The sequence below is a fragment of the Delphinapterus leucas genome, chromosome 20 (genome assembly GCF_059928025.1).
Source record: "Delphinapterus leucas isolate spDelLeu-1000000601 "Yukka" chromosome 20, BTC_Dleu_Yukka2, whole genome shotgun sequence".
Classification (NCBI taxonomy): domain Eukaryota; kingdom Metazoa; phylum Chordata; class Mammalia; order Artiodactyla; family Monodontidae; genus Delphinapterus; species Delphinapterus leucas.
The window spans coordinates 53,249,215-53,264,699 of record NC_143148.1 but is presented as its reverse complement, the minus strand read 5'-3'; the positions used below and the strand labels follow the sequence as shown (position 1 = coordinate 53,264,699).

The following is a 15,485-nucleotide window of genomic DNA, read 5'->3' as shown; positions in this document are numbered from 1 at the left end:
AAATTAGCAGCATCAAGAATGAAGCTACATACTTTTCAGAGATAAAAAAGTTAGGGAACAGTATTAACAACTTTGCATACATACAGTTGACAACTTAGATGAAATGGACCAATTCCTTAAAATCACCCACCAAAAAATCTCACCCAGTTTGAAATAGATAATTTGAATACCCCTGTACCAATTTAAGACATTGAAGTTATAATTTGAAAATTCCCCAAAAGAAATCTCCACTGGAGATTCACCAAATAAATCTGCCAAATGTTTGAAGACTAATTAGTATGGTTTATACACAGTCTCTTTCAGGAAATAGAAGGGGGAAACCTTCCCAATTCATTTTATGAAGGTAGCATTACCCTGATACCAAAGCCAAATAAAGGCAGTACAAAAAAAAAAAAGGAAGGAAAGAAAAGTATGGACCAATATCTTTCATGAATGTATATGCAAAACCCTTAACAAGGTATTAGCTAATAGAATTAGCAATTAAAAAGAATTATATACCATTACCAACTGGAGTTTATTCCAGGGATGCAAAGTTGGTTAAAACACCCGTCAACGTAGTCCACTGTATTAACAGGCTAAAGAAGAAAGAAAGAATCACGTGATTCATCAGTTGATGCACAAAAAGAATCTGACAGAATTCAGTACCCATTCGTGAACCACTCAGCAAACTAGGAATAAAGGGGACCTTCTGTAACGTTATAAAGATCACCTACCAAAAAGCTACAGATAATGTTCTTAATGTTGAAAGACGAATGCTTTTCTCCTAAAATTGGGTGTAAGGAAAGGCTGTCCTCTCTCACTACTCTTCTTTAACACAGTGCTGGGCCTGTTAGCCAGGCAATAAAGCAAGGAAAGGAAATAAAAGGCAAACAGATGGGAAATGAAGAAATAAAACTGTCCCTATTTGGAGATAACATGATTGAATGTGTAGAAAATGCCAAGGAATCTATGAAAACAACTTCTAGAAATGAAATTTTAAGGTGTAAGTCTAGCAAAACTTGCATAGGACCTGTATGCTGAAAACTATAAACTGCCAATTGAAGAAAATGAATATCAAAATAAATGGGGAGATGTCAGTTCTCTCCAAATTGATGTATAGGATTAACACAATTCGTGCCAAAATCCCAGCAAGATGTTTTTTGTAGATATACAGAAGATTATTCTAATATTTGTATTGAAAAGCAAATATAATAGCTAAAGCAATTTTGAAAAAGAATAAAGTTGGAGGAATCACTATACTCAATTTCAAATACATTAGGTAGCTACAGTAATCAAGACTGTGTGGTGTTGGTGGAGGGATAAACACAGATCAATGCAACAGAATAGAGAACCTTGAAATAATCCCACACAAATATATCCAACTGATTTTTGACAAAGGTGCAGAAGCAGTCAGTGGAGGAAGGATAGATTTTTCAATAATCTCTGCTGGAGAAATTGAACATCTATAAACAAAGGAAACAAACCAAACCAAACCAAAACAAAAAAATCCTTGACTTAAGTCTCACACCTTATATACAGATGCACTCAAAATAGATCACAGACTTAAATGTAACGTAAAACTAACAAACTTTAAGAAAAAAACATAACAGAATATCTTTATACTCTAGGGATAGACAAAGAATCCATAAAAGGAAAAATTGATACATTAGACTTCATCAAAGTGAAAAAGTTGGCTCTTTGAAGACACTGTTAAGAGAATGAAAGACAAGCTACAGACTGGGAGCAAATATTTGCCCAGCATGTATCTGATGAAGGACTAATATCTAAAAATAATTAATTCTCAAAACTGAGCAGTAAAAAAACCCAAATGATCCAGTTAGAAAAAGGGCAAAAGACATTCCACTAAAAAGTATATACAGATAGCAACTAAGCACATAAAAAGATATTCAACATCATCAACCATTAGGGAAGTGCAAATTAAAGCCATAATGAGATGGCATTACACACCTATTGCAATGACTGAAATAAAAAATAGTGACAACACCAAATGCTGGCGAGGATGTAGAGAAACTGGACCACTCATCCATTGTGGTTTGATTTTGTGTGGTTTTCCTTGTATTTATCCATATCTTTTGTCCATTTTGGGAAATTCTTATCCTATATTTTAACAGTTTCCAGTAATTAAAAAAACATTTTTTTAATGAATGAATAAAGACTATGAGCTTTGTGTAAGGTAATTGACTGAAAAATGTTTCCTCATCATGCTCTGCATGTGTATTTCCATCTAGACAATTATAAACATGGAAACAAAACAGCACAACTATATATGGTGTTTCCCCATTGTTGCGCCCTAAGTGATATCTACCTTGTTCTTACTGTCAGAATTGACTGATTGTCATATAGGATATGTTAGGCTAATTTTGCTGTAAGTTTTATTTTTTAATTAAACCTGTGCGAGGATGTAAGCAGTGAAATATCCTCTCCAGACCTTTAAAAACTAAGGATAATGGGTATTGGGTGATGGAGAAGTCTGTGGCCCTTCTATTAGCACTTAATAATTTCTCACCTCTCATTTTTCATTAGCTGGGCATAGTTTTCCAAGCACTTTGATATTGCCTTTCTCAGTTGCCCTCACAACGACTCCTTGAGCTTGGCAAGCTTGCAGAGATAGTCTCTGAGGCAGAGAAGCCTCTTGACAGATAAGGGTCCAGAGTGGTAAATCTCATTTCAGAGCGGTCTGGAACTTCCCAGGATGGCTCTGAGTCTGTATTTGAGTGCCTGTTTTATACTCATCAGGTTACCTAGCTCCAAAATATCATAGTCCTTCCATGGACACAATAAGTGGTCCAGCCAGAAACAAAGTTGTCTTCCTTGTCTTTCTTTTATGGTGTTACGCCAACTGCATACAAGAGAGAAGACTTTGTTATCTGCTTGGAAAGAGGGAGGGTTCTCATCTCCCTCCCAGTTGACTGATGCTTCCTAACAGCCCACCAGCCATCTCAGAAAGAGCCCTCCTGTAAATATTTTGGTCGACCACTTCTCTTGCAGCTGACTCAGGAATTGAGATGGGTAGTCTGCGGATCCTAGAATCAGTCTGGAGATGGTGATGAGATTGCCAAGTGGAATTGCCGTAAGCCTTGACTAGCAAGAAGCAGCTTACCTTGTGGAATCTCGGGCCTTTCTTCTGACCACTGTAGGGACTAAGAGAACAAGGTAAGCGAGGAAGCACAATGGTGGGGACTGAGGCACATGTTGGGAAGGCAAAACGATGGAGACAATGTATGAAGCTTCAGAGTCCTTCTTGAGATAAATCATACTCACGTGGGGCAATTGTTCCTTCAAAAATATCGCTGGAGGAGTTGAACCAGAACCATGGGAATTGCAGGGAATGCATGGGAATGCAGTAAATAAAATAGGAATATCCCCTGCTTTCATAGCACCTACTGCCTAGCGGGGGTGTACTTCATAAACAAGTAATTACACAACTGTACATCAGGGTTCTTTGTGGGAGAAGAACAGGTTGCAATTGGGGCACGTAAGAGGTCATCTTGACCTGGTGTCAGGGGGTCCTGGAAGGATTCCTGGAATTAGGGGTATCTAAGCCGAGTCATAAAGGAAGATCAGACACTTGTTAGGTGAACACATGTGGAGGTAGAGTAGAGGGAAAAGAGTGGGCAAGGAAACGAAGATGTTTCAAAGAACTAAGATTATTGCAGTTTGGTATGACTTTAGCTGTGGCTTTAGCATACAGAATGGGGAAAAGAGGTCTCTAGGCAAAACCTAGTATTACTTTGAAAAACTGGGTCGAAGTGCTTAACTTGAAATGTAGAGAATCGCCATGAATGAGCCACTGGCTCCCCACTGTCTACTAGTGTGTTTATGTAGGAACACTGACTTCATATATGCCGGCAAGATGGTGCAGGTTAACTCAAGATTTCTATGAGTACGTTTTGCCTTGCCTGGCAAGTTGTGAAATCTGTCCCCTCACTGAGGCAGACAGCGCCCTCCAGTGGCAGTGAAGGTGAGAGCTCCAGCTGCTATAAGGACGGTGCATTTTTGCCCATTCCCCTCTGAGGTCACAGTCAGTTGAGAGTCAGTAGAGTCTGCTGAAATTCTGAAACCAAGTAAGACAAAGAGAGTGCTAGTCCTTATGGAGAGCTGACTTATTATCTAAATGTTAATCCTTTTAATATACCTCCAAAGCAGTCTCCTGGTTGAGAAAAATTACCAAAAAATAATGGAGGAGAGAATGAGGACTATAAAAAATGGGAAATGTTCTGTCATTTCCCTTTCAACCCCCGCCCCCCCAGAACACTGATTTAGCTTTGGATGGTGGAAGGGAATTAGTAAGTGGATCTACTGGTGTAAACAATTTTAACAATAGAAAGTTAATTTCTTCTCAACTCTTCTAAACGTTGGAATAAGACTTTGACGTGTTACCAAATAGCCAGTCTATTTAGGTGCTTACCTGTCTGGGATCAAGACAGAATAAAAAGAGGTGTGTGTCTGGGGGAGGGGACAGCTGTGGTTCATGTCATAATGTCCCAGGACACACCCAATTCCCCTTCCCCCTACAGGGGGAAAATTGGGATCCCACTCTACCCAAACGTGTTGTGAGTTTGAGCATATTAAATTTTATTTAGTTATTCTACAGAAACCTCAAGATTTAAGAAGGTGCCCAATGGTGTGGATAGAATTGCTTTAAATGACATAAGAGCTGGAACGCAGTAGTTACTTTTCTTTCTGCCTAAATAGGAAGAACGGCTGAGTCGGGGGAAGTGACCCTGTGGTGCTTTTCAGAATCCTCTAGGTGGCGCTGCTGCAATAGCTATTGGCCAGAAAATTTTTAAGCACTTAAGTAGCAAACCAAAACTTAACTTATTGAATGTCTTATATTCATGGTTAATTGCTAATATGATCCTGCTGATAATTTATACCATCACATTTACATAATAGTCTCCTAAGAGTGAGCCTATACACATAAATTCCACAACCGAGTAATTTCAAGGGTTGGAATACATGTACTTCTCTGGTTATTATTTCATAAAATTATGGACTTTCGCGTGTGGCTGAATTCTTCCACACACGTTAAAACTGGCTGCAGGATTAGCTCTTGTGACCTCTACTTGTGTTGGACAGTGTAGGACAGTGCCTTGTACACAGTAGGTGCTAAATTAACATTTATCAGAGGAATTGATTCTATTTTGTTTTTCCCCTTTCACTACAAATTGGAGATGAGGTGGCTACCTGAATTAAGTTTTGTGCAGCCCTGGTCAGACATTGCTGCTCATCTTTGCTAATAAAAAGACTGGGAGGCCATTTTTCCTTTATTTCTGAAAATGGCCTGAGGTGGATATATATATATATATATATAAAAGAAATCACTTCTTCATTTAAAAAGTAAATTCGTTTTCAGGTTGGTTCCATTGAAATGCAGGAATGGTATGAAAAATTGTGTTTGATAATCGCTCGAATCTTAATCAAGATTTTATTAAAATCAATATTTGATATGCTGCTCAATTTAATTAAACTAAACCATAGAGAAATGAGTGATAAATGGGCTTGAAAATCAGTCACGGGATAAGGTATGTTTCTTTTACTTAGTTTAACCTATGAAATGTTGGGTTATGCAATCGCTGTGACGACAAAAGGAACAACAACAAAAATCTCCGCTTTTATTTATACAATATGGACAACTAATATGAATGAGCAGGTACTCTGTGCCAGGCACTGTGCTAAACCTTGTGTATTAAGTTTCCTAATTTATTTTGGAACAAAATCCTACGAGGTCTGTCTCCTCAGTTGAGCCAGCGTGCGTGTCCCAGGTCACTCAGCCGGTAAAATGACAGAGGTGGATTTTAACACAGTGATCCAGCTTTTCCCACTCCCTTAAACTGCTCACAAGGAGGAAGAAAAAATATAATTTGACTGTGGTTAATTTTAGAGAAGGTCAGTGGTGGTCATTTTCTTCCTAGAAGAAGTTTTGCTTTTAAGGCTAGTGATAGAAGAGAAGTGGGGGGCAAAAAGCCGAATCAGAAGGTCTCAGCGTTGACTTAGCAGCTCTGAGTCCTGTGGACTGGAGGAAAGAAAAAAGGTTTTTCTTTTTCTGGACAGACACAGAATATGGTTATTTACTATATAATTTATGCTTATTGAGAGTGGCAGAGATTTACGGCTTTAGTAAAAATGTGTTCTAATTGGGATTAGCTAATGAAAAAGTGGTGGCACTGCAGAGGCAAAGTTGGAGAATGGGATTTCAGTGGAGGTGCTTCTTCTCTCATGGGAGGCCAACAAAAGGGCTAGTGTCACGCACTGGGGCGAGAATCAGGCCTTCAGAGTTTGTGCCTGCACTCTTGGCTCTAAGTGTTCTTAGTCGTCCAAAGAATCGGCTCGAGGAAACTAAAGGTAGTCTTGTTAAATACTATCGGCAAAGAGAACGAAACTGCAGCTTCCTGAAAAACCTCCCTCATTTTTATTCAGTGCTTGTTCGATGGGATGGAAATTAAAAATCAACAATAGTCACAACCACACAACTGTTACGACTTCCCTGCTCTAGGCTGAGGTTAATTTTTCTTTCAAGTCACGCTTCCCAAACGACGGTCATTCATGTATCACATGCACAGTTTTTGACATCTCCCTGTACCTCTCGTGTTACTTAATATTTTCACTGAAAATGGTTTGTTTTTAAAAACTGAAATCGAATACACTTATTTTAGAAGGAGGCTTTGTGTCACGACCGCGAGTGGGAAGCCAGTGTTACGTTTTCTAAGAAGGATAAGAGTGAAAAGGAATACAGTTAAGGCAAAACACTGTTATCAAATTTTAACTCCCGGGGAGTATCCAGAGGTCATAAAGACATACTTGTACCAAACTGAGACTTCCTCTTTTATTATATCTGAGGAATAAGAAAAGATTTGAAAAGGGAATGATTTTTTCATTATGCGAATCAATTTTAAACAACAAAGTGTCTATGTAACACCTAAAATCAAGTTTCCCACCAGAGGTGCGTCCTCCAGCCTTTGTGATCAACAGCCCATGAAGCTTTGTCTGCTGCTTACGTGAGCCTTTGCACCCCTTTCTTTACTTCCCGTCTTCCTCCCAATAACATTTGAACCTTGCTCCCCACCCATCTAATTCCACTTATCTTATCTCTAAACATTTAGAGAATCCTGTCAAGTGAACAGACTCGGGATGGGAGGCAGATTACAAAATGAATGGTTCCCACTGTTGGTTAACACTTCTTTTCTCCATATATGATGTTTGAGATAGTTTTTCTCTAACCGGAAGTGACAAGTTTCCAATAATAGTAAAGTAAATGTAACGAAAAATATGTCTCGTTACCACTCCCGACTTCATGTACCCAGTTCCCTCTTCCACTGATGACAGAGGCAATCACTGTCATCATGTTTTCTGTGTTCTTCCAGAGGTATCCTGCATCCATGCAAGTTTACTTGAACCTGTATTCCTCTCCTTAAATGTCACACAGATGGAAGCACACTCTACATGTAAATGTAGAATGCTACATTTTATTTATAAACCCAACAATGTGTTTTGGATGTAGTTTCATATTAGTATGTATAGCCCTAGCGCAGTCTTTTGAATACTGCATAGAAGGACTCTATGCACGTAACTAATCCCCTTTCTATGGGCACTTGGATCATTACTTTTTCTTTTGCAAACAATACTGTAATATCCTTGCATAATTCTTTTTGGGCCCATGATGACCATTAAGAAATAAATCTAATGCTGGGCAGTATTCATTCAAATGGATGGAGTTCTAATTATAATAATTAGAGAGGGCAAACATAGTCATATTTCTTTCATGAGGATTGGCTTTCTCTTTTTCCTTACCCATAATATATCAATAAATTTGTCTCTGCTCTGGTGTCCTGCACAGCATGAAGCATCCTGATTTGCAGATGCAATTGTGGGTTCTATGTTATGTTTGTTGCATTTGTCTAATACTATTTAATTCTTCCTTGTCATGATCACATTTGAAATTAGTCCTGTGGTTTTGTGCTCAATGGCTGTCTCTCAGGGGATGACAAACTCCGTGAAGCCAGGGAGAGACTTGGGGATGTTGAAAAATCCTAAACTTCTGACCTTAGGGAAAATAAGTGCCACATAATTTTAATAGCAAATAGATACACATTCCTAGTGCAGCCTGAATGGGAAATAGGAAGGAAAACAAAAAGAAAGGGAAAACAACCCATGAGAGTTGGGGTTGCTATTTCTGATGAAGCTGGAATTGGGAAATACCAGGAGTCTCATAGGAAATCTTATCTCACCGGAAGACAATCCTGTCCTCTCGGCCAAAGAGCGGGTATGTATTTCTGTGTATATAATACTTGCAGACCCTAGACAGGGGGCCAGTCTTCCTTCTGGCTTAGCCTGCCATTTATTATCATTCACAAGGTGGTGTTAGATGCTCAGCTTTTAAAAGAAGTGGCTTTTCAGCAGTATTTTTACCCTTGAGAGTGTATAGAGAGCGCTCTGTGTTGTATGTTAATCAGAGCTTTCACAACTCGCTTTGAATGGTATTCGAAATGTGTCTGGGAGTATGGTGAATGAAATATGCCCAAAGTGTGCTCTATTATTTATTACTCAGGAGTCTTTCCATCTGAGACTTAGGCTGAAATTAAAGGAACCAAATACCTACCTTTAATAGTGCTCCCTATGTACCCTTCACCCCCAAAAGGGTTCCAGGATTTGATACATCTTAAGAGTCAGTTTGTATCTAAAGTTGTACTAAAATTTGTATTTTTAAATTCCCCAGTCTTTCTGTACATGTGTAGACCTCAGAGCACACAGTGCTATGCAAACATTTAGCAACCATGCCTGGGAGCTGTTCCTTCTAGAACCACTTCCCTCCCTTTTCCCAGATGGCAATTCTTACTCATCCTACAAAACCTGGTTCAAATGTCACTTCCTCCTCTGCCCTCCCTGATGGTTCCAGGCAGTGAGTCACCCCTTTCTCTGCTCTCCCACCATCCTTTTTATATACCTCGATCACATGCCTTCTCAGTGGGGCTGATACTGTCCCCAAGGGGGCAAAAATTCATTCTTTATTCTTTTAATGTATAAAGCACAGATATGCATACAATACATAAAAATGTACTGTATATAAAATTTCATGGTGGGAGGAGATTAGGAAAAAGCTATCTAAAAATACTTGACTTGGCACTTCGCTGGCGGCCCAGTGGTTAGGACTCCACGCCTCCACTGTAGGGGGCTCGGGTCCCATCCCTGGTTGGGGAACTAAGATCCTGCATGCTGCAAGTCGCAGCCAAAAAAACAAACGAAAGAGAAATCTTGACTTTAGAGTGGAGATCATGGAAAAAGGTTGAGAAACTGCTTTCTCATAACATTTGCTTCTTCTGAGACAGTCATTAGTTTGTATTGTACTGTGTATCTCTTACGAGTTAGAAAACCCTGGCTCTGAAACCCAGCCTCTAGCATAGTCCTTGCACTTATTGGCATTCACTATTTATGTACCTGAAGAAATAGATGATGATTGAGATGCTTGCTTCTAAACATGGCTGCTCCACACCAGAAACTCCTGTAAAAATCATTCTTAATGCCAATATCTAGGACCTACCTCCAGATCTAGAGTAGGACCTGGTGGCTCTGGAGTAGGACTTGGGAATATGTATTTTAAAATGCTACTCCGGTGATTGAATTTGCGAACTATCGCTCCAGCCCAAGAATCACTTTCCTTTTCTTTTGCAAAGGTCTCCATTTATAAAAAGAAAAACCAGAATAGATGTGGGTGAGATTTTAGACTGCAGGATTCTGTGAATGTGGCAGACATTGTGGGCTGGCTCAACACCAGGGGAGCCCCGGGCAGGGTTTCTTTTGGTAGCCTCTGAACAACATGGACAGATATGAAAAATTAAATGGTTTGGGCACTGCATGAATGTCCAGAGTGCTGGTTGATGGAAGCACTGGTGATTTTTAGTGGCATGACCTGAACTCTTTCTCTACTCCTGTCCTGGGAAAGAATGTTTCCTGGAAAAAAAAAAATCAATAATTTGAATGACACAATGGGAGACACACTTATCAGATCCATGGATGACACCCACTAAAGAGGAATAACAAATGCATAGATGAACGGATCTTTAACAACCTCCCAGTAGGTTAGAACCAAGGTTCTCAATCCTCTCAGGCCCAATGCCCTCTTTAGAGAAAATATTTTGTAATGCCACTTTTGTTACTGTGAAAGGAATTTCATAGATGACATAAGCTACCTATATATGTAATTCCCAAACATCACTGTGATGCCATGAGCGTAATATCAAGAGAGATAAAAGGGCAGTAATTTTAGAATAAAACAATACTAGAAGACAAAATGTACTACAATCAGCTCTGCCATCATACTTGTTTTGAAAACGTGAATGTGTTCCAGTGTGACTGCGATATGAGGGGACGATTTGAACACTTCTGTTGGCTTATGCGCGGTTTCATCCATGAGAAACACAAGGGGAACACAGAAAACCGCACCCTAGTGAGTTCATCCCATAGCATACACAAAACTCGAGGATGCACACGACCCAAACATCAACCAGCACCTCAGTTCACCTCGAGTTGGAAGCCACATCGACCCAAATCTGGTGTTAACAGCTCACCTTCCCATCCACACAACCCTCCCTCCTCCACAGTAACACAAGCTGCAGCTCTTCCACTGCCCAGACTCATACAAGCAAAGCTCAGGTCTCTTCCAAGGTGACATGCCACTTCTTTGGTAGTACTTATGTATCCCTTGACCATTTAACACGTGTAAAACTGCCACCATATTTATTAGGTTCTTTTATTTAATGTGTTGCTATTGAAGTATCTGACCGTTGTGGTCCTCATTACCCCCCCACCCCGTAGGCCCTGTGGTTTTTATCATGCAAATTTGTGTAGTGAGGTGACTTTTTAGGAATGCATATATTGTGTTGTGTCAGCACTGACTGGACTCCGATGCTTGCCTCTGATATAATGAATTAGTTTGGATTTAACAGATGTGAGACACTCTTCAACTGAATAGTGTTGATACTTTTTTTTTCTATTGGACATTTTGAAATCAGGGTGAAATAAGTATATTAGCACACGTGCATAGCATTGCCTTACTGTAGCAGCTCAGGTGCAGTCGAACTATGCTGGTGACTCAGATACCAGTAGTGGGATTGTTATAAAAGACGTGATTTTCTAAAATAGTGAGTAAATTATAAAGTTCTGAACAAAACAAAGCATATCTCTCCCTTGATTTACACAGTAGTTACTTTCCTGGATAATTAACTTACATGAAACCCATGCAAAAAACCCCACTGTATTTATAACTGAAACGGAATTTGATTTTGTCCAGATTTGTATAAGCATATTTTTTCATCTGTAGGAATGGCATGGGAGAATTGAGACAGTTCTCTTATCCTCTATGAGACGTACAAGCCCCTGCCAACTAAATAACTGTAGTGCCCCTCCCCATCATGTGACAACCCAAACTGTCCCCGCAAATTTCCAACATGCCCTCTGGTGAACCACTGGGCTATTGCAGTGGACTTAGGATAAGCTATAATTAGGATCAATGTAAATTCTTCAGTTAGGCTGAGAAAATAACTGTACAGAAAACAGAATGGAGAAAAATGACTTAGCCCAAGAAGGGATAAGAAAAGTGCAGAGATGTTTGTTGACAGTAAGTGAAATATGAGTAAATAGTTTCATGTGACCTAATATATTTAGACACAATAACTAGACCAGTGCTGTTCAGTAGAAACACAACATGAATACATATGTAATGTCAAAATTTCTAGTAGCCACATTTAAAAAAAAGGTAAGAAACAGATGAAATTAACTTTATGAATATATTTTATTTAACCCAACATACCCTCCAAAATATTTTTTCAAGGTGTAATCAATCGATATAGAAAGTATATTAATGAGATATTTTATATAGTTTTAATACTAAGTCTTTAATACTGTATTTTACACTTAGAGCACGTCTGACTTTCCAAGTGTTCGAAGGTTCTGTACCACTACCAGCTAAGTCTTATTTGGTTATCACAATGCTTAAATGTTAAAACTTGATGTCTGTATTTTCTAGGATGCTATTGAGGGCAAGTTGAAAATCCCCAACACAAACTACCTTAAACAATGAGAACATTTATTCTCTTACTTAAGAGTTAGGGTGCGCCTAGGATTGGTTGGTTCAGCAGTTCATGACGTCATCCCCAGGATGTGGGTTCTTTCTGTCTTCCAGTTCCAACTTTCTTGGGCTGGCACTCCTCTCACGGTTGTAAAATGCCATCCAGGAGCAAGATGGCAGTTCACACTTCCTCATTTGTGTCCAAGAGGAGGGATGAAGACACTTCTCCCTCAGACTTGAAATATTCATTCTTTCCTTCAGTCTTACTGGGCCCAAATGCCATGTCCCAATTGGCTTACACAAATCGTCTGGGTCAGACTATTGGATATTCTTTTATCAGATGCAAGGATGCCTTTGGGTATTTCCTCTTCATTTTACTCACCATAAGAGACACCATTTCTTATTGTCTTTACTTGATTTCTTTGCTCATTTACTGTACCTCGGTGTCTCTGGAAGTGGTTGAGTTTGTGACCTCTTCATAAAACCTGGGATCCAATAATTTTGGGCCAAGCCATACATGCAACATTGCGTATAATTTTGATTTAAGAGGATATTAAAAAATGGAGTAGGTTTAAAGGAGACAGCTAAGGTGACGAAGAGAATTGAAATCATATTTTATGAGGAATTTTGAAGGGAATGGAGGTGTAAACCCATGAGAAATAGAGAGCTGGTGGGCGGGAATACAGCATTTTAACATGTCTTAGGGATGACGGTAGGTCTATTTGTAACAGTTCTGTGCTCCCATCAATTTAGCTGCCTCTAATTTGTTCTGGAACTGCAAGCCAGATAATTAAGCCTGTTAGAATAACATGTACTATGAGAACAAATAGGCTGTGATTGAGAGGCTGAGGTGCTTGCCTAAGAATAAAGCATTTAAGCATCAATCCGTGAACTTGGTTGTCCCTCATCCACCTCTCTCATCTCATTCTTTTTTGATATGCTTGAGGCCTTGATCTGAGTTCTGGCTAGGTAATATGATTTTATCATTTTATGCATGTGCTAATAAATTTATGAATGATCACTAGTAAATAATACTAATTAATCTTTATTGATGCTCTGAGGTAAGTACTACTTTATCTGCATTATCTTCTTAAATTCTCCCAAACCCTATGAAGTAGGCAGATACTGTTTGTATCTCTATTATACAGGTGAGGAAACTGAGGCTCAGGGAGAGAAATAAACTTGCCTAAAGTCATAGAACCAGTAAGTCACAGAGCTGGGATCCGTACCAGAACTGTCCAGTGTCAGAGCCCATGATTTTAAATATCCCCCAAGGGGTGTTTGGGGAATGCTCTGTCCTTGACATACAAGATATTATTGATAGGAAGAGCAAGGAGTCTTCCCAGTTCCCTATTGATGCCAGTGGGACACACGCAGAGACAGAGGGGTCATGATTTTGACCTGATGTGGCTTTTTTTTTTTTTTTTAATACTTTCGGGGTGGCCTGCCCCTCTCAGGATTGTGCAGAATTCTTCTACCAGGAAGGAGATTTTTCAGTTCATTTTGCTGCTCACACCTTTCTCCGCTCTTGCCTGACTCTGCCTCTTGGAGGACTGTGTGCCCCTCACAGAGTCGTGCATATCGTGGAGGCTGGTCCATATTTAGGACATCACACTTTATCAGAGGGCAGTGGGATGCCATTAACACATTTTTGAGAAGGGGAGCACTGAGATCAGCTTTATAGTTTTTAAGGATTGCTCCGACCTCTTTTGGGGAGATGGGGGAGAGGCCGATAGAGTTCAAGAGCCCCTCTTTCCCAGGGAATATTTCTCCATCAACTCCAAGCTTCAGCCCTGCTCCACAACACACTTTAGTCACCTACATCAAATGTCAGGGAGATGGAGGGAACGTGCTCAGATAAGAGGGCATAAATCAACCAGCCAGTGCATTTCCCTGGGGTACTCCTGACCTCTTGTGTCTCTGTCCATAAGCCCTGAAGGACCCAGGCTCTAACAGCTATTTGGACCATTGATGACCAAATGAATACCCAAATTATATAAAAACTAGGGGGGAATTAGAAATCCTTCTAGGACAAAGGGAGTGTAGGCCATTGCCATTTTCTGGAAGGAAGTTCAGGATAGAGGGCTGAAATATTCCTCAACTCCAGAGCAGTTCTAACAGCAAACATTGACCATGCCCTTAGTATGGGCCATGCATTGTACAGAGCATGTTCATGAATTCTTATACTTCACTCCTGCCACAAACATCTAGAGTATTCTTATTCCCATTTGGCAGATGAGAACATTGTGGCCTCAAGAGGTCAACGGACATTCTCAAGGTCACTTGATAGTAAATGGTGGAGTCTAATTCAAACCCAAGCTGTCTGTGTCCAGAGCCAACAGTTTACACCCTAATGACTCTGGATTCCCTGATGTTTAATTCAAGAAAGCTGAGATTGTCCCCTTCCACAAAACAATTGATGCCATACAATGAAACGCATAACAAGGCTGACTCCTGCCTAACTGCTCTGTAGCACTGCCCAAGTGTCACGTGATCCTCATCACATACAACATAGATATACCTATCACTATATAATCTCAACATTCCAATGTGAGGTGTGCCACCAGGCAGTACACAGTCAATTGTCAAGCAGATGGCCCTAGCAATTGAGTGTTAAACCATCTCTACAAGGTATAAATTAATAACAACATGGAAAGAAAGAAATTTGCTAGATGCAAGATGCCAGCTGTAATTTCAAGAAAATGTTGATTGCATGCTTCAGGAACTATTTCACAAAGCCTTGCTCCAGTACAGATTTTCCTTGTAAGGTAGCATGAAAAAAAAAGAGAAATTTTTATTTTTACTTGGTGTTTATTGTTTCTTCGTCAGCAGCTGTGCCAACTTGGTGTTGATTATGCAGAGAAGAATTATTTTGATTATTGACAGTTGGCATTCTTCTCATAATTTGGAGTTCTTCATCTCAGAATTGTTTCCTCACCTCCTCTCCTGTCTGCACATGAATAAAAATCTAAAAGCACTTGCCAGGATCCTTACCCAAAGCAGCTGTTAGGAGGAACGTAGTTGAAAGTTCAGATGCAATTTGATGTTAAACTCTCCGTGCCGTTTATTCCTTTCTCTGAGCATCACTTCAGAGCAATGGAGCCTGTGGGGTTCATCACAAGTGTCTGAAAGGCCTCTCACAAGGAAGCCACACTCTTGTGGATTGCCTTTCCCCTGCGCTTTTGTCTGCTAGCTGGATGCCCCATCTTTCTTAGCCACGTCCATTCAAAACTCTATGCCAGCTGATTACTGGTTAGGATTGGCTGAAATGAATAGTCTCTGCTACTCTCCATATTTTTTCTTAGAGAAAGACTGCTTGGGGCTTCCCTGGTGGCACAGTGGTTAAGAATCCACCTGCCAATGCAGGGGACATGGGTTCGAGCCCTGGTCCGGGAAGATCCTACATCCCGCAGAGTAACTA

The 15,485-nt window shown here is 39.9% G+C and overlaps 1 long non-coding RNA gene across 1 annotated transcript in view; it reads left to right on the top strand.

Moving 5' to 3' along the window:
- The first annotated feature begins 2,861 nt into the window (after window positions 1-2,861).
- Window positions 2,862-15,485, top strand: part of LOC149744708 (uncharacterized) — a 333,956-nt gene continuing 321,332 nt past the window's right edge. The window contains exon 1 of the long non-coding RNA XR_016391032.1: window positions 2,862-3,153. This is a non-coding gene — a long non-coding RNA (uncharacterized LOC149744708). The remainder of the gene's footprint in view (window positions 3,154-15,485) is intronic.